Genomic DNA, 22,703 nt, shown 5'->3' with positions numbered 1-22,703 from the left:
GGCCGAATCCGCACGCCTGCAAGCAGAGCTAGAAAAACTTGCTGCAGACAAAGAGACAGCAGCTGCAATAGCTAAAGCAGAGTATTTGGAAGCTATGAAAGATCCTGATTATGAGAGACGCTGCAGCATTCTCAGACCAGATCTAGAGCAGCAAGATCCAGTGCAGCACGTCACAGAGTACGTCCGTCCACATTCTGGTGTGGATGACAGCTCCGAAGCATCATATCGATCAGCCCATGCCGATTACCAGCGATCCAACTCAGAGCTTCACTACCGTAGGCGAGGAGATGTCCAGCGCAGGGATGTCGACCACAGCGACAGTTCCACCGAGAAGAAGGTACAGCTCCCATCCCGCCTTAAAGAGACACCATCTTCACCAACAAGGTACCGCACAGACTATCCGGAGTCAGAAGCGTCTTACAGGTATGGTGATGCACCAGACACTAGACATGACTATTACACACCGGCTCGTGCCAGCACTGATAGTGCCACAATGGACCTTGCAAAGTTCCTTGCCCGCCGAGAACTGGTTACAAAGGGACTTTTAAAGTTCACTGATAAACCCGAGAACTATCGGTCATGGAATGCCATTCATGGTCTGGACCTTTCTTGTAGTAAGGAGTTAGATCTCCTGGTAAAGTGGCTCAGAAGTGAGTCAGTCGAGCATGCCAAAAGACTGAGAGACATTAATGTAAAGCATGCTCGCACAGCCCTACATAAAGTGTGGGAAAGACTTGATGAATGGTACGGGACAGTAGAAGTCATAGAGAATGCTTTATATACAAGAATTGATGATTTTCCTAAGATAGGACCTAAAGGTTACCTAAACCTTAGAGAACTGAGAGATTTATTGAATGAGTTGCAGGTTGCCCAGCAGGAAGGAGACTTTCCCAGATTGGCATTCTTAGTAGGGATGAGTGGGTAGTGAAGTATTCGGACTCGCTGTACTCGTTACGAGTACCTCCTAATACTCGGGTACTCGTAATGAGTAGCGAGTCCAATGTAAGTCTATGGGTAATGGTCAGGGACTGTGCCGGTCTGTGCAGGACTGTGCTGGCCTGTGCGGGACTGTGCTGGGCTGTGCAGGTACTGTGCGGAGACTGTGCCAGGCTGAGCGGGACTGTGCTGGGCTGTACAGGTACTGTGCGGGGACTGTGCTGGACTGTGCTGGGCTGTGCAGGACTGTGCTGGGCTGTGCGGGTACTGTGCGGGACTGTGCTGGGCTGTGCGGGTACTGTGCGGAACTGTACTGGGCTGTGAGGGACTGTGCCGGGCTGTGCTGGGCTGTGTGGGTGCTGTGCCGGGCTGTGCGGGGATTGTGCCGGGCTGTGCGGGGACTGTGCCGGGCTGTGCGGGGACTGTGTCGTGCTGTGCGGGGACTGTGCGGAACTGTGTTGGGCTGTGTGGGGACTGTGCCGGGCTGTGAGGGACTGTGCCAGGCTGTGCGGGGACTGTGCTGGCCTGTGCGGGGACTGTGCTAGCCTGTGCGGGGACTGTGTGGGGACTGTGCTGGGCTGTGCGGGGACTGTGTCAGGCTGGGCGGGGACTGTGCTGGGCTGTGCGGGACTGTGCTGGCCTGTGCATGACTGTGCCGGGCTGTGCGGGGACTGTGCCGGGCTGTGCTGGGCTGTGCAGGGACTGTGCTGGGCTGTGCGGGGACTGTGGGTTTCCTCCGGGTACTCCGGCTTCCTCCCACATTCCAAAGACATATACTGATAGGGAATTTAGATTGTGAGCCCCGTCGGGGACAGTGATGATAATGTGTGCACAGCGGAATATGTTAGCGTTATATAAAAATAAAGATTGTTATTAATATTCCCTCCTTTCACTGCATTTGTTGATTTTGTCACCAAACAATCTAGGATCAGAAATGAGCCTAGTTTTGACTTTACTCTGTCATGTTCCATTGCCGCTGGTGTCAAACCCGGTAAGACACCTGTGGCAGTCCACAAAACTAACATTGATTCCACAGGCCCTCCTCACAAGGTGAATAAACCCCCTCCAGACAAGAGTAAGCCTCAGGATGTCAGTAAATATTGTCCTCTATACGAGAAATCACATCCTCTACTGGAATGCAGAGCCTTCAAGGAGAAGACTTTGGAGGATCACAAAGGTTTCCTCAAGGAGAACAATATCTGTTGCAAATGTTGTGCCACAACCTCTCACTTCGCCAGGAACTATGAAGCTAGCATGAAATGTGCAGAATGCAGCAGCATGGATCATAATACAGCCTTGCACCCTGGATCACCTCCACAAGTGTTGTCACAAGCAGAGGAGCACGATGGGAAGTTGAAGGACACTGACGAAGACACCCCTAAGGTCAACTTTAAATGTACAGAGATCTGTAGGGGACTCACAGGAGGAAGGTCCTGTTCAAAAATCTGCCTTGTACGAGTCTATCCTGCAGGCTGCAAAGACAAAGCCTTCAAGATATATGCAATCCTGGATGACCAAAGTAACAGGTCTCTAGCCAGGTCCATCTTCTTTGACAACTTCAGCATTGTAGGCCCTGGTTCTCCCTACACCCTGAGTACGTGTTCAGGTACCGTTGAGACGGCAGGGAGAAAAGCAAGCGGATACAAGGTGAAGTCCATAAATGGCCAAACCTGCCTATCGCTACCGACCATCCTGGAGTGCAACCAGGTTCCTGACAACAGGTCAGAAATAACTTCACGGGAGGTGGCGAGACATCACCCCCATCTAAAGCGTATAGCCCACCTGATACCTGAGATGGATTCAGGAACCCCAATAGCTCTACTCCTGGGAAGAGATATACTATGAGTCCACAAGACTAGAGAATGTATAAACTGCTCTGGGAACGCTCCATATGCACAGAGGCTCGACCTTGGATGGGTCATCATAGGAGATGTCTTTCTAGGAGGAGTGTGGCGCACCTGACTGTTCAGTCGCCACCTCCTCCTGAGGTGTGGTGCCCCACCATCTAGGTAAGGTGGAGACACCTGACCACACTCCAACACCTGCATCCCACACAACATAGTAGTGTAGCAAAGCACCTTTGGTGGCTCCCTGCTTGGAACACGAAGAGTGCTGGGAGGTGGGTGGAGCTTAGTTGCACAAGTGAGTGGGAGAATATTAGTACTAGGTCAGTCGGTGAGAGAAGATCCCCCTGAGTGGGATGGATGGAGGGAGGTGCAGCAGCAGTCTCCTGTGACCTGGAGCTGCTGGCACTGGAAAGAGATATAGAAAGCCTAATTCTCCATAAGGAAGAAAGATTTGTATGGAACATAAGGAGAAGAAGAGAACTAAGGACTAGGGTCGGAGTGGAACCCTTCCTCAAGTTCTAAGCGCATGGCCGGGGTCCGGTCCCCGAGGTTGTATAGATCCTAATGTTCCTGCAGCAGACACCGGAGGAATGGAAGTTGTCACCACTTTATTCTCACACAAGACTTGGGGGCACAACAGCAACGTGAGTGAGCCGGGACTTGGTAGTAAGGAGTCCCCGAAGCAGGCTACAGCTGTCTGCCGTACAAGTAGAGTCCAAAGGAACATCTTAAAGGAGGAACTTGGGTTTAACACACAACCACAAGTACTTCATTACAAGCGCTAGAAAGGAGACGTTCAGAGAAGGCATATGTTGGCGGAGTGTTGAAACGGAGTACTTCATCTTGCCTGGAGATTGGCTGAGCCCCTGACCTGGAGGACACAGCACCGAGGCGGGCACCTGTATGCACAACAGACTGTGAGTAAAGCTTTAGAACTACATGCCCTGGTGTCCTCCGCTTATTTCTGCATCAACCCACTCAGCACTACTACATCTCTGTGCTTAACACTGCACCGCTACGCTCTCCTCACTATCTCCCCACTTACACTGCCCTGGGACTACAGCTCTACCTGCGGAGGATTACAACATCATTGCTGCACCACACCATCTGTCCCAGAGAAGCAACCCTGCAGCGCTGGTCAAATTGACCAGAAACCACAGGTGGCGTCACGAATCATCCACTTATAAATTTTAATCATCAGTCACACTATTTCTTTTACATGGATGCCCAGAGCCACGGTCCGGGTCACTGCTACCGTGACACTTCCCTCTGAGATACCAGCCCGGTACCGAGTACCCCACGGCCCTGGCGGGCGACCCAGGAGCACACAAGCCGGCCTCAGTCAACAGTATGCTTACCAGCACACTAGAAAATGGACGTCCATCTCTCTTCCAGCCATGTCACAATAGTCTGCTGGTAAAGAAATTGCCAAACAGCACTCCACTACCTTGCCCTTTCTCAGCACCTACCAATGAAGACCACGCCTGTGAAGGTGAACAAGACCACATGGGAGGTACGGTCTTCCACAGGACAAAGGAGGACAACAAGGTAGAGATGTCCATAGAGGATAGGATGTTCCTGGACATCATGGATACACAAATAGTCAAAGACAACTTCAACGAGAGACAACCTATTCCTGGAGACAGTGTGCTAAAGAAGATCGATCCAATTGTTGACCGAGACGGGCTGCTAAGAGTAGGTGGCCGTCTTCAAGAAGCCGAGGTAGAAGTTTCAGAGAAACACCCGGTAATAATTCCTGGACTTCATCACGTCACAACCCCGCTCATTCAGCATCATCATGACTTAGTGAGACACCAAGGGTGTTTGTTCACCAAAGGGAATCTGCAGGTGGCTGGTCTATGGATCGTTGGCGCAAAGAGAAGCGTGAGCAAACTCATCTCCAACTGTGTTACGTGTTGCAAACTCCGTGGCTCATTCCAAAATCCGAAGATGGCCAATCTTCCATCCGACAGACTCAATACCGAACCTCCCTTCACCAACGTTGGACTAGACGTATTTGGTCCTTGGTCCGTGGCTACTCGACGCACTAGGAAAGCCAATACTGAAGCAAGGTGTTGGGCAGTTCTATTCACTTGTCTGTCCATCAGAGCTGTTCAAATCGAAGTAATCGAGTCTATGGACACTCCAAGTTTCATAAATGCGTTTCAACGCTTCACCGCAATCAAAGGCCCTGTGAAGCATATTCACTCCGACAGAGGTACCAATTTCATTGGAGCGGCAAGAGAACTCCAAATCCCTTCCAATTTGGACATCGCTAATGTGGAGAGGTACCTAGGCGAGCAAGGATGCACCTAAACTTTCAATCTGCCACACGCTTCGCACCTGGGAGGTCCCTGGAAGAGAATGATAGTCATAGCACGAAAGATCCTAGACTCTATCTTCTTGCAAACAAACACCAGACTCACACTTGAGAGTTTAACTATGTTCTTGGCTGAAATATCGGCTATCATGAACGCCAGGCCACTGTCAGCACTTTCCAGCGATTTCGGAGATCCAACAGTTCTTACTCCGGAAATGCTTCTCAGGCAGAAAACCTGTGTCCCGAGAGCTCCACTCAGAGAATTCAACGATAAGGATCTCTTCAGACGCCAGTGGAGGCAAGTGCAAAGCATGTTCAATGTCTTCTGGGACGGATGGAAGAAGCAATATCTCTCCACTCAACAAACTAGGACAAAGTGGCAAAAAGACCGCCCAAACATCCAACCAGGCGATGTGGTACTTTTCAAAGACACTCAGTCACATTGTAATGAGTGGCCACTCGGCCTAGTCACCAAGCCTTTTCCCAGCAAGGATGGTCAAAGGTAGAGCAAACTTCCCAATGTATAGGTCAAAGTGAGCAAACTTGTGGAGAACAAACTGTTCGTCAGGCCAGTTACTGAACTTGTATTGTTATTATCCCCAAAAGAGCCAAATAGTGGCATCTGTTGATGTCAAGCGGGGAGTATTCTGCCCATTCTGTGCAGCTAGATATTTTTACGTGCTGTTCCAGCTATGGCCATTAGGTGTCATAAGTTGCCCTTCTGTTTTATTCATGTGTTTGGAGTTTTCTGTTCCCCAAATGGTTAATTGTTCAGAACCACCCCTTCTTTCTGCCCTGGACAACAACATGTAACCATTCTCCAGCCGTCTCCTGAGTAGCTGGCACCTGCTCAGCTCAGCTTTTTGCAAAACCATTGCTATAACAAGTGGATTCCGGTAAGGTTAATGCAATTATGAGTTATGCATCTGTGTTAGCAACCACAATGCAGCCGCCCATGATGTTTGCAATGCATGCTCAGCTCCTGTGATATTATTTCACTGCATGTTTGTTTTAAGCATCCTCTAGTTATGCATCCTCCGTTCAGTGAGTGTAAAGCTGGCAACCACTAGTTGTGTTAGATATTTCTCTTTTGCTGCTGTGTATGTTATATTGCTCAGCTTTAATATAATGCATAACAGCATCCTGTATCATTGCTACTGTTGTGATAATACCCTGCATTGCTATTACCTGCCAGTATTTGTGTATTGTATACTGTCTAACGGTACTGACATGCTGTATTATCTGTCTCTTGTAGTTTTTACCTGAATCATCCACATTTTGTACAACAATCTACTGAATTATCTGTATCTGTGTTCAACAACCTCTGATATCATCTACTACTGTTCTACTATACCATTTGTTATCATCTCCTATTGTTGTCCATATCATCCCAATAAATAATAGACTTAAGCAACCATACAGTCTTGTTTCTGGGAGTGGATGAAAGGTTAAGCCGTATGCTGGAATCCACACAGCGTCATACGTGGAAGAAGGCAGAACATTTACAGTATTATTTGAGAAAATAAAATATGAAAAGGTCTTTAGTGTTGATATTGCTGCACCAGTAGACCAAGGAAAAGAGTGTTAATAGGGAAAAGAAGAGATTTAGTCCTAAAAAGGACTTTTGGTTTTAACTTGCAGCAGCAAGGACTGTAAGGCAATAAATCCTGCCTATATGCTTCTAATGCTAAAATAGCCCTTCTCTATCATCTAGCCCTACAGTAAATACAGATAATAGCAGTATAGAATAGATGTTTTAAGGGTACAGTGTTGTGAGCATCTCGTCACTGGGTCTTATACAGCATTACCTTGATTGGCAAGCAGTCCCTGCATGTATAGTGTCTGAAAAACAGCCACAAAACATGGGGGTCGGGGACTAAAGCATGTGCATGAGCACCAGGGTTGCTCAAACAAGTACCGAGTGTTCCCAATCACCCAGATGCCTGATCGAGTTTCGAGCAGAACCGAGCACCCTTGCTCATCACTGCTATTTAGTGCTGATGCATAACACACAAAAATCGGATTGCAATAATATTTAAGCACAGGTTCCAATGTAACAAAATAGGTACAACGCCATGGGTGTGGGGTGAATACTTTTGCAAGACACTGTATAGTGAACACTCTAGATTCCTTGGAATGAAGCCCCTCAAACTTCTGTTACCGGACCGACAGCTTATTTTTTTTCTCTTCCACTTGCTTAGTGCCTCTTATAGGCTTTAATAAGGGATCAGTTTTTCAGCCTGGAGTAAAGGTCGCCCTGAACCTCCTTCATGTGAGGAGTCAGACACCTATATTACTTTAGCATTCTCATCAATCTCAGAAACATTCTTCCCTGATGAACGTGACAGGTAAACCCCAGTACTAGTCTGCTTTCTTGAGAAAGTACAGGGAAGAAAGCTTGTAAATGCCTCTATAGAATCACAAAATTCAGCTTTAACAATCTCCTTAATATTCTGAAGAAGTTATGATAATCTTTGTGTTATGACCTTATCCACACATAAAGGTTTGGTGTAGGAGCTAGGTAGCTCCTTCCCGCTCACTGCACATTCCTTATATTTAGATTTGTGAGTGGTGATCCTAAGGGTAACCTTATTACTCAAGCTGCAGTCATAGCTGCCTGTATTTTCTGCTTGTTAAGAACTCTCTCCATCATTGTCCTTGGTTATGAGAGAAGGAACTCTTCATTACAAAACAGCATTTGTGAGCTTGCTGGTTTCTCTTTACAGGGACTCTGTCAGCACAGAATCACTGTTCAAAGTAAGTCCTGCTGCTTGGTGCTTCATGGTGGGGCCAATCAGTTATACACAGCGTCTCACCTGCTTGTTTTCCCTCAATCTCCACCCCCTTATTCATTTATTGACAGCTCTGGCTTCATAGAGCAAGAAAAAGGTGGAGATAAATGAAAAACAAGCAGGTGGTAAGGAGTATATGTATCACTGGCCCCATCATGAAGCACCGAGAGCCTGTCCTTCTTTGAACAGTCATTCTGTGCTGACAGTGTTCCTTTAAATAAGGTGGACTTGTACCTCCTGACTCCTTCACTCATCCACATTCTGCTTTAAAGGGTTTTCCACTACTAGGACAACCCCTTGTTGAGCTAAATGTTTGGCCCGATGAAATTAAAAAAAACATAGTCACCTCCCATGCTGGGGCTATTTCAGTGGTGTCAGCATTCACGGTCCCTGGACTTTCATGCAGTTGTTATGACATGTGACCCTGGAGCTCAATCAGTGCTGGTGTCCCAGTTCCCGCCTTTGGACAATTCAAACATGAAGAGGAAGTCCCGTCTGCAGTTGCTCTCTCACGTCCTCTTTACGTTCATTTTGACTGGAGTCAGGGACAGTGATGCCAGTGTTGATTGGGTGCCGGGTTTACGTGTCACCACAACAGCACGGGAGAGCGAGTGCAACACCTCAAGAATGATGACGGCACAGGAGGTGAGTATAAGCTTATTTTTTTATCAGGGAGCAGGGTGGTGTATGAGGAGTTGTCCAAGTAGTGGACAACTTCATTAAGACTATGTGCACACGTACCGGAACTCTCGCGGAAATTACCGCGAGAATTCCGGAATTCCAGTCCACGGGAAAATCGCATTTTAAATTCCCGCGATTTTCCCGCTGAAAAACTAGCATTTTGCAAGCGTATTTAGCTTGCAAAATGCTAGCGTTCTCCAAGCGATCTGTAGCATCGCTTGGAGAACTGATTGACAGGTTGGTCACACTCGTCAAACATAGTGTTTGACAAGTGTGACCAACTTTTTACTGCTGAGGCCGCCTATGCAGCATCAATAATAAAAGATAAAATGTAAAAAAAAATAAAAAATGGTGTTATTCTTACCTTCCGACGTCCCGCGCAGCCGTTCCCAGTAATCCTTTGCGAAAATGCCCGCGATGACGTCCGTTCTCGCGGGATCGCGATGTCTCGCGGTAATTCGCGATGACGTCGCGCGAATGACCGCGAGACTTCGCGATCCCGCGAGAACGGACGCCATCGCGGGCATTTTTGCAAAGGATTACTGGGAATGAGAGCGTGGAGAGAGGCGGGAAGGCTGCGCGGGACGCCGGAAGGTAAGAATAACAATATTTTTTATTTTAATTTCTATTTTTTACAGGGATATGGTACCCAGAGCCCGGAGGACAGTCTCCTCTCCTCTGGGCCGTGGGTACCATCCGCAAATGTTCTGCTTACTTTCCGCATGGTGTTCACAGCCACATGCGGGAAGTAAGCGGAACAATGCATTCCTATGGGTGCGGGATCGCCGCGATTCCGCAAAATTAATGAGCATGCTGCGGTTTTTACCGCAAAGCGATTCCGCCGTGGTAAAAACGGCAACATTAGCACAGCATTGCGGAATCCCATAGGAATGCATGGGATGCTTATTTTTCTCGTTTTCGCGGCAAAATCGCGCGGTTAAAACCGCCGCGGAAACGCGAAAAAAACGCCACGTGTGAACTCAGCCTAAGGCTAACAGTCCGAGGGAAGGACAGTACACTGTCCAATAGGAACCCTCACTGTGTATCAAGGACAGCCTCCTCACATAATCACCCTCACCTTCCGCTCACAAGTGGTACAACTAACTCCAAATCAGGATACCACTTCTACAAAGGAGAAGAAGAGGAGAACCATCCACCGCAGTCCATCCACCGCAGTCTGTAGGACACCTGCACGGCAAGAGGAGCCCACTAGAGCCAGACAGGAATCCAGTATCAGGATGGAAAAGGGACCCAGCTATCAGTGTGAAAAAAGAAAATGAGCGACCAAACTACCAGCAGCTATTAGGGGAGACTTATGATGGCCCAGGTACCTCAACCTATTAAAGATCTGGGGCAATAGAGGTCTTGCAGCACCAAGGGGATCAAGAGGAACAATAAAATTTCCCTACCTCTGTCCTTGGACATAAAATAATAAATGGGACATTACCCCTTTTTAAAGGGGTCCTGAAGGAAATCAATTCAAGTTTCCTGTTTGGATAAAGAAATCTCTCTAGTTTTGGCGGTCATGGGCATAAGGGAAATACTTATTTTTCTGTTATTCTTGATTTTGTCAAATAAAAAACAAACAATAGATTGTGATAGGTACTTTCAAAGTGTATATTTACATGTAGAGGTGTGGAAGAAGGCAGAAAAACTACTGCCCTGTAAAAAGTTCATACAACTTTTCCTATGGAGAACTATGTATAATAAAGCAAGTAAAAGACGAAATTGCAATTATTCCTTGTGTTCTATTTCAAGTAAATGAGGAAAACCTCAACAAAACTGCAACTGATAAAACTTGTTTTTAAATAGCACTGTGTGAATGGGATTTCCTAAACTTCTATTTGCAGCAGTGTAACCCTCCGATATGAATATACAGTGCTGAAAAGCTCACATTTGACACTACTGTGCACCCCAATGACCCCAAAGCTACACTAGAAGCTGACATTTGTTATAGGCTGTATTTATTTTTAGATCAAGGAAGCAATGTTTTCAGAATGAGAGACGTGCAACATCTACCACACACTGCAATTACTATTTTATTACATGTGGTTTATTTTGTTTTCAAAACCAATAAAATTAGGTCAAAAACACAATGGAAATAATGTCAGCATACTCCTTTGTTCTTGATAAACAGGAACCATTAAAGATGCAAAAATGACATATTGTAGATCAAAAATTTAGTAAAACCTTTACTAATACTAGAGAAAGGTTCAAAGTATCCTATTCACACAATAAGGCTATGGCCACACTATCAGTATTTGTTCAGTATTTTTTCTCAGCATTTGTAAGCCAAAACCAGGTGAGGAACAATCAGAGGACAAGGTATAATAGACACAAGTGCACCAATTCTGCATGTTTGACCCACTCCGAGTTTTGGCTTACAAATACTGATGTGAAATACTGACTAAATACTGAGAGTGTGGCCGTAGCCTTTGGCCGGGGTCACACTAACCGACGCAAAATACGGTCCGTAGTTTACATGCGTAATACGGATGAATGACCCCTAAACAGTGCTCCGTATGTCATCCGTAATCAAGGTGTGGTCGCGTATTTTGCACATGTCAGCATCCATATGTAATCCGTATGGCGAGATTTTCTCGCAGGCTTGCAAAATGGACATATAATGGAGCCCTATGACAGGGTTTCTAACAGAAACCAAAGAATAGATATAGACACATAGAATGCACATATATATATATTTATATATGTATTCTATGTGTCTATATCTATTCTTTCTTTCTTTATTAAACCTGTCAGTGTGAGTTTACTGTATAGCGCACTGAATTGCCGGCTTTTCTAAAGGACACCGGGTGCGTATTTCTCGCAAGTCACATGTGTGGTCCGTGTGTAATCCGTATTTTTTGCGCACCCATAGACTTGCATTGGCGTACTACGGCCGTAGTACGATGACAATCGCAGCATGCTGCGATTGCCACGGACCGTAGAATACGGATGAGAAATATACGCCTGGTGCGAGGGACCCCATAGAGAATCATTGGTCCGTGTCTAATGCGTGCTTTTAGCGCCTCTCACTCGGCCGTATTCCTCGCCAGTGTGAGCCCAGCCTTATACTGAACATCGGCTATTCTCATTCTAGAATTCTTCAGCAGAAGGAATAAGCAAAAACTTGGCAAAGCAGACAGGAATGTGCCAGTGAAAAAGTATGCACTTGTAGGAAACGCTCTAAGGCTTGAGACCCACGGGACAGTGATAGTGACACTTGAAATATCAGCACAGAAGAACAATGTTGTAAAAAGTAGGAAATTAGAGAACTGTAATGAAATCATAAGTGTTATCAATCTCCAGCTCCTGCAAAAGCTGCTGTACCTGTCCCAGTTTTGGGAGTTATGCACTTTACTATCACTACTATGACGTTTAAGAGTAAAATCACTAATCAAAACAATTACAAGACGACCTTTTCACAAATTCTTACTAATTAAAACATCTTATCAGCTCATTACCTTCACTTTCACAGATTACCCGGGTCCCTAGTTCCCATAGACTGGTAACAAATTTATATATAAAATATTTCCATGTCATAACTTACCTTACTCTCACTACAATATCTTGTATAAGTCAGTATTTATATGTGCACAGGTTGTTATCACATTGAGATGTCTGAGCTCAGAGAAGAGTTTCAGGAGAACAGGTGAGACTGGTCTGGCAACTACAGTTCAGGAGGTTGGAACTGGATAGTTTACCATTAAAAGTGACACAAGCACCACCTTCAACACACCTAGTTTCTGGCAAAGGGGCTCTTGGGTGATAATGTCAGCTGCTTCTTAGCGTATTGAATTCAGATACACATTCACATACACAGGTGTGTGCTACCTAATACTTCCATAAACTGCATGCATGTATATCTGACCTCGTCCACCTAATGCGTCCAGACATGCACCACTGGTCTTGTAATTCTTCCTGAGGCCTCATTCACACGTCCATGTTTAAACACATACATGGAAAAAATGGGACTTGTGTCATCAGTGCTTTGCATCAGTGTGTCATCAGTGTTTTTTACTGATGATAAATAAATAAATAAATGGCAGATCTTTTCCTATCATTTGCAATGTTAAAGAGAACCTGCGATTGGTATTATCCATTTTAGGCTAGTTTCACATTTGCACCTTTTTGCGCAGCATTTCGTGCGCACTTGAAACGCTTGCAAACGCAGTGATTTTTAGACGCATCAGCGTGCGCATGACGACTAAAAAATGCAGCGTTTGTATGCGTTTTCATGCGTTTTTGATGTGCATGTGTTCTCTAGGTGTCACATTTCACAGGAAGAAAATCCTTGAAAAATTCTTGAAACAGACTCCACCAATGGGACACCAGTGGGCGTGTGTCATGGGAATTCTTTATATAGACCCTGTTAACAGCTGAATTCTTCAGATTTTGTTGCTTTCTACTTTGATAACATGGATCTGCGCTGGAAGAGTTTTCGCTTCAACTTGGATCTGGACATCGCTTTGGCTCAGGCTTTTCCATTTGCTTACCAGCAAGAAAGGCAGAGAGAGAGACAGCGAAGACGGCAGCGGCGGCGTTTTTGGAGACATCTGATAATTGAAGTCCAGGAGAGCCATGGAGCGTACCACACCCTCTATAGCGAGCTTCAGGGAAACTCGGCGAATTTTAGTGACTATACACAGATGTCCCAAGAAAGCTTCATGGGACATCCATATTCAAGGAGCCATCCGGAGACGGGACACACAGCTCCGTCGTGCGATTCCTCCTGAGGAACGGCTTCTGGTCACATTATGGTACGTAATATTTAGAAACCAATGCCTGCATAATTGTTTTTGGTCTGCCATGTACTATTCCAAAGCATGCAGAATTATTGTTCTTCCATGTAGTAAACAAAGGCCTGCAGAATTATTGTTATGCCATGTACTAATATTTTTTCATTTCAGTGTTTAAAAAAAACCCCAGACATAAATATTATTTTTTTTCTCTGTTTGGCAGATTCCTGTCTACTGGAGAGACCCTATCTTCACTCCACTTCCAGTACCGACTTGGAATATCCACCTTGTCGGGAATAGTTGCGGACACCAGCCGGGCTTTGTGGGACGTTCTCTGTCCAGAATTTATGCCCCTGCCCACCGCGGAAAAGTGGATTGATATTGCAGAAAAATTCTGGACAGTCTGCAATTTCCCCAACTGTTTGGAAGCGGTGGATGAGAAACACATCCGGATAATCAAACCCAAAAGAAGTGGATCGGAGTACTATAACTGCAAAAAGTACTTTTCTACAGTACTCATGGCCATTGCGGACGCAGACTGTCTGTTTGTTGCAGTGGACATTGAGGCATTTGGCCGGGGGAATGACTCACAGGCTTTTAAGAACTCGGACTTGGGCTGTTGGTTGTATGGCAACCATTTTAATTTCCCCATGCCACGGCCTCTTCCCCACACCGAAGGTCCACCACAGCCATTTGTAAGGGTTGCAGATGAGGCCTTTCAAATGTGCCAAAAATTGCTGAAACCCTACTCCAGTCGGGACTTGGACCACACGAAAAAAATATGTAATTTCAGACAGACCAGGGCCCAAAGAACTGTAGAGTGTGCTTTTGGTAGTCTTGTCTCCAGATGGAGCATTCTCGGCACAGTCATTAATCTTAAACTGGAAACAGTGGATGAGGTGGTGAAAGCCTGTGTGGTTCTTCACAATTTTGTGATGGCTAAAGAGCACCCTAACTATGAACTAGATGAAGCAGCTGCAAACCTATTGTCTGAATTCACTCAACACCCTCTCAGGTCATCAGTTGAAGTTGGCCAAATGAGGGACCAATTTGCGGCCTACTTTATCTCTGATGTAGGACGTGTGGAATGGTAAGATCAAATGGTGTGAAAGTGTTTTCTTGTGTGCATGTTAATATAAAACCTGTTTTGATACCTGTACTGAGTGCACTGTTTTTTTTACACTCCAATACAGTAATCACCTGCCCAGGTGTCCCAGTGAATTCAGGATGCTGTGTTTTGTGCATCATGAATTTACTAGTACTCCTGACCAGGTGACTACATACACACAAGTTGTATGACCTTTATCATCTCTCCAGTTTGTGTTCAATTTGCAGCGACGGTGGAGATAATGCAACTAATATTTGTATCACCTGGCCTTGATGTTACAAATAGTGATTTTGGGATGCAATAGTATCCTTCACTCTTTATGACACCTGACCATGTGAGTATAAATATTAGTGGTAGGATCTCCACTGTGGCTTTAGTATGAACGCATACTGGAGAGATGATAAAGTTTATACAATTCTAGAATCTCAGGGCCTGGTGTAATGGTGAAGTTATCACACCTGGGAAGGTGAATACACATATGAGTTAACCTCCAGTATCTCTCCAGTCTGCGTGCAATAGATAATGCAGACTGAAGCGACACTGCAGATGACAACTCATAGGTGTAGTCACCTGGCCAGGTGTGATAAATGGTTATGATACGAGGCCAGGGTATTGTAGATATGACATGTATTTTCTCCATTATCTCTTCAGTTTATTCACCACACACTGAATAGATGATGTGGTTAATTACAAGGTATATCTAGAATCCCCTGGCCTTGTGTCACAAAGAGTGAAATGATGATGGTAAAAACACACCATCCTCAATTCATTCTTTATGATACCTGGGAAGGTAACAATAGATATGCCTTGCACTCAACACCATCTTCTATTCAGTCTGTGCAATATTAGCATACTGAAGAGACTGGTGGTGGAAATACAAGTCATATATTTGTGTTTTTGACTACACATATATCCAAGACTGACACAAGAAACGTGTCAGTAATGGAGCTATATGGTGGCAAAATTACAAAGTGTACGGCGCAGTGTGTGTACGGCACAGTGTGTGTAGGCGGCAAAAGACACATTAATCAAACAGTATTAGGGGAAACCAGAATTTTGCATTTATTAAAAAAAATTAAAAAAATTTAAAAAAAACAGTTTTTATTGGGAACGACGTTTGGGGAAGATGTGGCAAGTTGGGGGTGTGGAGAGATGAGGAATAGCTTAAAGGGGAGGAAGGGGTTCTAGGGGAAGGGGCGACAAAAGTAGTGGGGGAAGGGAGCTCAGGGATGGAACTGGAGGCAGGGTGAGTCACTGTGGTAGGGGGCCGGATTGGGGGGTGGTCCACTGCTTACCACGACCGGACGATGCAAAGACGAGACGGCGGCAGAATTCGGTTGTAACAGATCCGGGTTTATTGGCCGCCCTCCTGACGACCTTAGCCATGCACCGCAGTTCCTTTACAGCTCTCCGTTTCCAGGCCCGGGTACCTTTCACCTTTCCTTTAGTCGTGATGACATCCCTCACGAATCTTTTGCTGGGGCTGTCCTAGACCAATCTACCGCCAGTGCTTCACCTGCCCGAGGTCGTCGTCCAGTCGGTACTCCCGGGGCCTCGTCTGTCCTGCGGTACGGCGTGTCAGGGCCACTCCCCTGACTGTCTTCTCCTGTCAGTCCCCTGGTCGAGCTCTTCACCGTTCTCAGTCTTCTGTCCTGAGTCTTCCTCTGCTGAGCTCCTCCCGGGACTAGACTCTCTGGAACCCCAACCAGTCCTATTTATCCCCTCTCTCACTGGGAATTCCCCTCCTGGGTTCCTATCTCCCCGCCCCCATGACTAAGCAGTTTCTATAGCCATAAGCTGATGTTAAGTCCTGAACTACACTCCCCCTGCCATCTTGTGGTCAAATTTCGGTACTGCACTCCCTTTTCTGTCTTTCCCTGCTGTTACCTTTCTGTCATTGCCAACCTCCATCTGTAGTTTACAAATTGTCCCCTCCTACTTCCAGCCAAGTCTGTCCGTCAAGTCACCTTCCCCACACTACAGTGTGAGGAGAGAGGGGAGGGACAGACAAAGTTTTTTGTTTTTTGGGTTTCCTGTGTCCCGGTGTGTCCTGCCTGGAACTTCTGGCACTGTGTGATCGCCTTGACCTGGGTGACCGCCTGGAGCTGGTGGACCTTGGCTGGGTTTCCGCATAAATGGAATGGGGGTCACCCCTCTGCTGCTGCTGCTCGGTGGTGGCAGGGGCAGTGCTGGTCCATGCAGGAGGAGCGGTGGCAGTGGTGGTGCTCCATGCAGGTGGAGCGGTGGCGGTGGTGGTGCTCCATGAAGGAGGAGCGGTGGCGTTGGTGGTGCTCCATGCAGGAGGAGTGGTGGCGGTGGTGGTGCTCCATGCAGGAGGAGCGGTGTCAGTGGTGGTGCTCCAAGCAGGAGGAGCGGTGGCGGTGATGGTGCTCCATACAGGAGGAGTGGTGGCGGTGGTGCTCCAAGCAGGAGGAGTAATGGTGGCTGCGGTGCTCCAAGCAGGAGGAGTGGTGGCGGCAGTGGTAGTCCAAGCAGGTGTGGTGGTGGCGGTGGTGGTCCAGACAGGAGCAGCGCTTGCCATGGTGGTGGCGGTGGAGTGTCCAGCAGAACTCAGCCTTCGGGTGGTGTACAGGTGTCCGGCTTGGCTTGGAATGCAGGTGGCCATGCAGTGGTATGCAGCAGAAGTCGGTAGTGAGGTGAAGCGAGTCAGTGGTGGCACAGTTGGAAATGACACCACTGACTGCTGCACGTACTGACTCTGCTGCATAGCCTGCAAGAAAGCAGTGTTGCAGGCCTGCATCACATTCATCTGGAGAACTGGACTAAGGTGTTCCGCCATGCCCGTTTCAATCTGGTGGAAAAATGGTGCGCTGGTCTGTTTAGGTCGGCTTCCAGACAGTCAAGGTGACTGTCGACAGCCTGGAAGCGGTGTTCCATGAGGATAAAACCGCTTTCCACTCTGTCTGACAGCGCCTTGAGGCCATTCTGAAACACCGAGCTCAAGTGAAGGAACTCGGACATGACAGACCTGTCCGAGGCCTTCTGCCGCTGGCGGGAAGTGCCCGCAAAACCAGTGGCAGAGACCTTGGACAGGGGAACACCTGACATATCAGCTTCCTGGTCTCAAGCTGTCTGTGTTGCCGACCCGCAAACTGCTTCCTGGCTGTCGAATGGCTGGGACGGGTCCGAGGTCATTCGATGAAGGACCGCTCCAGGGACAGGTTGCAGGGTGCTGCTCCAGGTGCTGTGAAAAGAAAAGAAAAACATTACTATCTTGCATTTACAATAGGTAAAGCACCAACTCCTGTGGAATAGAAAAGCACAGAGTAAAAAACAATACAATACAACAAAATACTTACACTTTGGTGGCAAGGACCGGTCTTAGGAACGCCCGATGGTAGCAGTATTTAGTTCTGGTCCTTGCAGCAGCACCACTGTGACCCTGGCCCTCCTGACGAACATCCCTGTTGAAGCGGTCCTTCATCGAGCGCCAACGGGTTCTGACTTTGTTCACTGTGGGAAAAAGAAATAAAAAAAAATTATGCAATGTACTGTTGGCCAGGATAACACAAATTTGTGTGATGGTAGAAACTCCTGTTCCTAGCATCACACACACTTGTGTGATCCCAGCCAATGTCACTGCTGCATCACACAGCAAAACAAATTTGACAATGCACTGTTGGCCAGGATAGCGCAAATGTGTGTGATGCTAGAAACTCGCTAGCATCACACACACTTGTGTGATCCCGGCCAAGGTCACTACCGCATCACACAGCAAAAAAAATTAGACAATGCACTGTTGGCCAGGATAACACAAATGTGTGTGATGCTAGAAAATCGCTAGCATCACACACACACACTTGTGTGATCCCAGCCAAGGTCACTGCTGCAACACAGCAAAAAAAATTAGACAATGTACTGTTGGCCAGGATAACACAAATGTGTGTGATGCTAGAAAACCGCTAGCATCACACACACTTGTGTGATCCCGGCCAAGGACACTGCCACATCACACAGCAAAACAAATTTGACAATGCACTGTTGGCCAGGATAACACAAATGTGTGTGATGCTAGAAACTCGCTAGCATCACACACACTTGTGTGATCCGGACCAAGGTCACTGCCGCATCACACAGCATTGAAATGCTAACGAAAATCCTTGCAGACCCGGGGAGAGGCGTTGTTCCAGTCATCCATCAGCGCTGCGGCCACCTCATTCCAGAGCCGCCGGGTCACCACAAGGTCCGCGTGCTGCGGATCACGGCTCTCCCACAACGGGACTCGTTCCTGGACTAAATTGATGAGGGCGTCGTTGTCCAGGGCCATGTCTTCATCCCGTTTTGGAGCCTAGAAAAAAAAGAAAAACATTATAATCTTGGAAAGATTTTGAAATGAAAAAGATAGAGAAATATGCAGAAAAGATGCAAGATTGAAGATGAAAAACAGGCAAGAAAAAAAGGCAGGGAAAAAAAATATAATCACAGTCAATCTATACTTACAGGCCGTCTCCCCACCGGCACTTGGACTGGGTGATCCTGCTGTTCCTCCTCAGAAACCGTGGACAATGAGGTCTCAAAAAGAACAAAAATTTATTTGGTACATGTGTAGATGCGACAGCAAGTACTTACCCAAACTGTAGGGCAGGAAGGTACTCACTTCACGCTCTGCTTGGACCAGTTCACCACGGGCCTGTCTATAATCCTCCCCAGAAGACATGCTGCAATAAAAAAAGAGACATTAGTACATAATAAATTTAAAAAAGGACAGGCAGACATTAGGTTTAGAATACTCACATTATTGAAGTTGCTGCTTCTCTACAAATTTCAGGACGCTATTGTCTCTTCCAGGCTGTCTGTAGAGTAGTGGTCTGCCAGTACCAATGTAGGGAGGTTGAACTGACGGATAGATCTGCCTGTAGGAAGAGGCAGAGGGGTAGCGCAGTGTAGGTACAAAAGCGCTGAGATAAAGAGAAAGGGGTGCTGTGTTGTAGTTTGACCATTAGAGGGCAGTGGGGAGTGTAGGAGTTTGACCGTGTAACTGCCATTGGTCAAAGAAACTGTCAGGTGATAGTGGGCGGAGCTACCAGGACTGGGAGTATAAGAGGTTGAGGGAAGGTTCTGGAAAGTCCAGTCAGACAGGGGAGCTCACTAGTAAGGAGGTTCTGCTGTAGAGAGAGAGACGGTAGAAAGGCTACACAGAGGAACTGACAGTTGAGACGGTCACAGGGGGTGGCCCAAAGGACAGTAGCCGCAGACGTAGACGGTCTGAGGGTACCAAGCGGACGGCGTACTTGGAATGGTGAAGCGCTGCGGTGGATAGGCCTAGGGCAGCCACAGTGAGAAGAGCCACAAAGGATGCCATGACGATGTAAATAAGAAGTGAAGGTACCCAGGTCTGTGAATAAAGGGTCTGTGAATAAAAGAAGTGTGAAATTCCTGTAGTGAATTGCGGTGGTCGTCAGTGAGGCGGCCAATAAAGACGGACCTGTTGAATACAACCCTTGTCTCAGTCTCGTGTCTGTCGGCGGCAAGAAGTGGGTCACCCCCCATCCCTGTTGGTTACACTCTCTCACCTATCCTACACCAACACCTATTTTTATATACACTACCCCCAAACAATGTTTCTTTGTGTAGAGGGTGGTTTAAACCAGTGTCTAGACATGTTTACGCAAAAATCGCATGCGATCAAAAACACAGACGTGCGTATGTCCATGCGCACGCCTGCGATCCCATAGACTGTAATGTGTTATTTTGGCACATTCCATGCGCACACGTTTTTTTAACGAGGTTGGGCAGAACAAATAATGCAACATGTTGCATCTAGCGCATCTAGGCGCACACCTGGAAAAAGCGCATGCGCACGATAATGCAGATGAACGCGTTCAAAGCGCAACACCATGCGACCACCATGTTAAACATAGGGGTGCATGGCGCATGCGATAGGGTGCGCCCGATGCGCTGCTCCAAAAAACCCTAAGGTGAAACCAGCCTTAAACTAATGGAATGGGCATAATGGCGCTTTATACTGATTACCTGATATCGATACCTTCAGTGTAGAAATGTGCAGCCTGTTTTTTGTTAAATCATCATCATAAAAGGTTGCAGATTCCTAAACTCTATGTGCAATTTGTCAGGACTGTGGGTAGAGTGGCTCTGCCTATGGCCCCTTCTGCTGCCTCTGATGTCTTTATCTTCTCCCTTATTTAAATGTCATGCTGGCGCCGTCCTAGCTACAAGAGGCGTTTTCAGAGATTGATTCTGAGGTGGCGCAAGCACATATTTTGATTTCGACCCAATGACGAGCCGAGATCTCATTCTGCGCATGCGCCGCCTCCTGCACCATCATACTGGATCCCGCCACCAGATCAATCTGCACAAGCGCCGCCTAAAGCTAGGTTGGCATCAGTGCAAAATTTAAATCAGGAAGAAGATAATGACACCAGCAGCAACAGAAGAGCCATGGCAGAGTTGAAAACTCTACCCAGGGTTTGTAGGGCGGCACGGTGGCTCAGTGGTTAGCGCTGCAGCCTGGGTTCGAATCCCACCAAGGACAACATCTGCAAGGAGTTTGTATGTTCTCCCCGTGTTTGCGTGGGTTTCCTCCGGGCACTCCGGTTTCCTCCCACATTCTAAAGACATACTGATAGGGAATTTAGATTGTGAGCCCCATCGGGGACAGTGATGATGATGTGTGCAAAATGTAAAGCGCTGTGGAATATGTTAGCGCTATATAAAAATAAAAGATTAAGATTATTATTATTACCCACAGTCCAGCCCCGATACACAAAATGTTTAGGGATCCAAAACTTCTAGTGCTGATGTGGGAAGTGCTTCACTATTCCCGCCCATCGGCGCCCCATCACATGATCGCAGGGCACCGATGGGTTGGTATGACAACCCGGGGTCTGCAGGAGACCCCTGTGGTTATCATTGTCAATCTTCTATGAGCGCCGCCCTGCAGGTTAACCCCTTTGAGATGAAGCCTCTTTTCACCTTAATGACCAGGCCAATATCTCCAATTCTGACTACTGTCACTTTATGAGGTAATATCTCTGGAATGTTTCAACAGATCCTGATAATTCTGAGATTGTTTTCTCATGACAAATTGTACTTTATGATACCAGTAAAATTTCTTTGATAAAACTTGCGTCTATTTGTGAAAAAAAAATGGAAATTTGGCGAGAAAATTTTGCAGTTTTCAAACTTTTAATTTTTATGCCCTTAAATCAGAGAGTCATATCTCACAAAATAATTAATAAATAACATTTCCTACATGTCTACTTTACATCAGCATGATTTTGGAAATACACTGCTACTTCAAAATTTTGGGGTCACCCAGACAATTTTGTGTTTTCCATGAAAACTCATACTTTCATTAATCAAATGAGTTACCAAATGAATTTAAAATCTATTCCAGACATTGACAAGGTTCGAAAGAAAGATTTTTATTTGAAATAATAATTTTCTCCTTCAAACTTTGCTTTCATCAAAGAATGCTCCCTTTGCAGTAATTACAGCATTGCAGACCTTTGGCATTCTAGCATTTAATTTGCTGAGGTAATCTTTAGAAATTTCACCCTATGCCTCCAGGAGCTCCTCCCACAAGTTGGTTTGGCTTGATGGGCACTTTTTGTGTACCATACAGTCAAGTTGCACCCACAATAGCTCAATGAGGTTGAGATCTGGTGACTGCGCTGGCCACTCCATTACAGATAGAATACCAGCTGCCTGCTTCTTCCCTAAATAGTTCTTGCATAATTTGGAGGTGTGCTTTGGGTCATTGTCCTGTTGTAGGATGAAATTGGCTCAAACCAAGCACTGTGCACAGGGTATGGCATGGCATTGCAAAATGGAGTGATAGCCTTCCTTATTCAAAATCCCTTTTACCTTGTACAATTCTCCTACTTTACCAGCACCAAAGCAACCCCAGACCATCACATTACTTCCACCATGCTTAAGAGATGGCGTCAGGCACTCTTCCAGCATCTTTTCAGTTGTTCTGCATCTCACAAATGTTCTTCTGTGTGATCCAAACACCTCAAACTTTGATTTGTCTGTCCATAATACTTTTTTCCAATCTACGTCTGTCTAATGTCTGTGTTCTTTTGCCCATATTAATCTTTTCCTTTTATTAGCCAGTCTCAGATATGGCTTTTTCTTTGCAACTCTGCCCTGAAGGCCAGCATCGCCTGTCACCTCTTCACTGTAGACGTTGACACTGGCGTTTTGCATGTACTATTTAATGAAGCTGCCAGTTGAGGACCTGTGAGGTGTCGATTTCTCAAACTACAGACTCTAATGTACTTGTCTTGTTCCTCA

The 22,703-nt window shown here is 46.4% G+C and overlaps 1 protein-coding gene across 2 annotated transcripts in view; it reads right to left on the bottom strand.

The window, feature by feature from the left end:
• LOC141052868 (MARVEL domain-containing protein 3-like) overlaps window positions 1-12,266 on the bottom strand; it is a 78,093-nt gene extending 65,827 nt beyond the window's left edge. Inside the window, exon 1 of one of the 2 annotated variants that reach the window (XM_073550181.1) lies at window positions 12,127-12,266. The gene's annotated coding sequence lies outside the window, so the exon portion shown is untranslated. The remainder of the gene's footprint in view (window positions 1-12,126) is intronic. The other variant, XM_073550182.1, reaches the window with a different exon arrangement.
• Window positions 12,267-22,703: the final 10,437 nt, after the last annotated feature.

This window comes from Dendrobates tinctorius, unplaced genomic scaffold (genome assembly GCF_039654945.1).
Source record: "Dendrobates tinctorius isolate UK_male_01 unplaced genomic scaffold, ASM3965494v1 ptg000163l, whole genome shotgun sequence".
NCBI classification, from domain to species: Eukaryota; Metazoa; Chordata; class Amphibia; order Anura; family Dendrobatidae; genus Dendrobates; species Dendrobates tinctorius.
The sequence above is the reverse complement of the archived record's forward strand: the minus strand, read 5'-3'. Positions and strand labels throughout refer to the sequence as shown.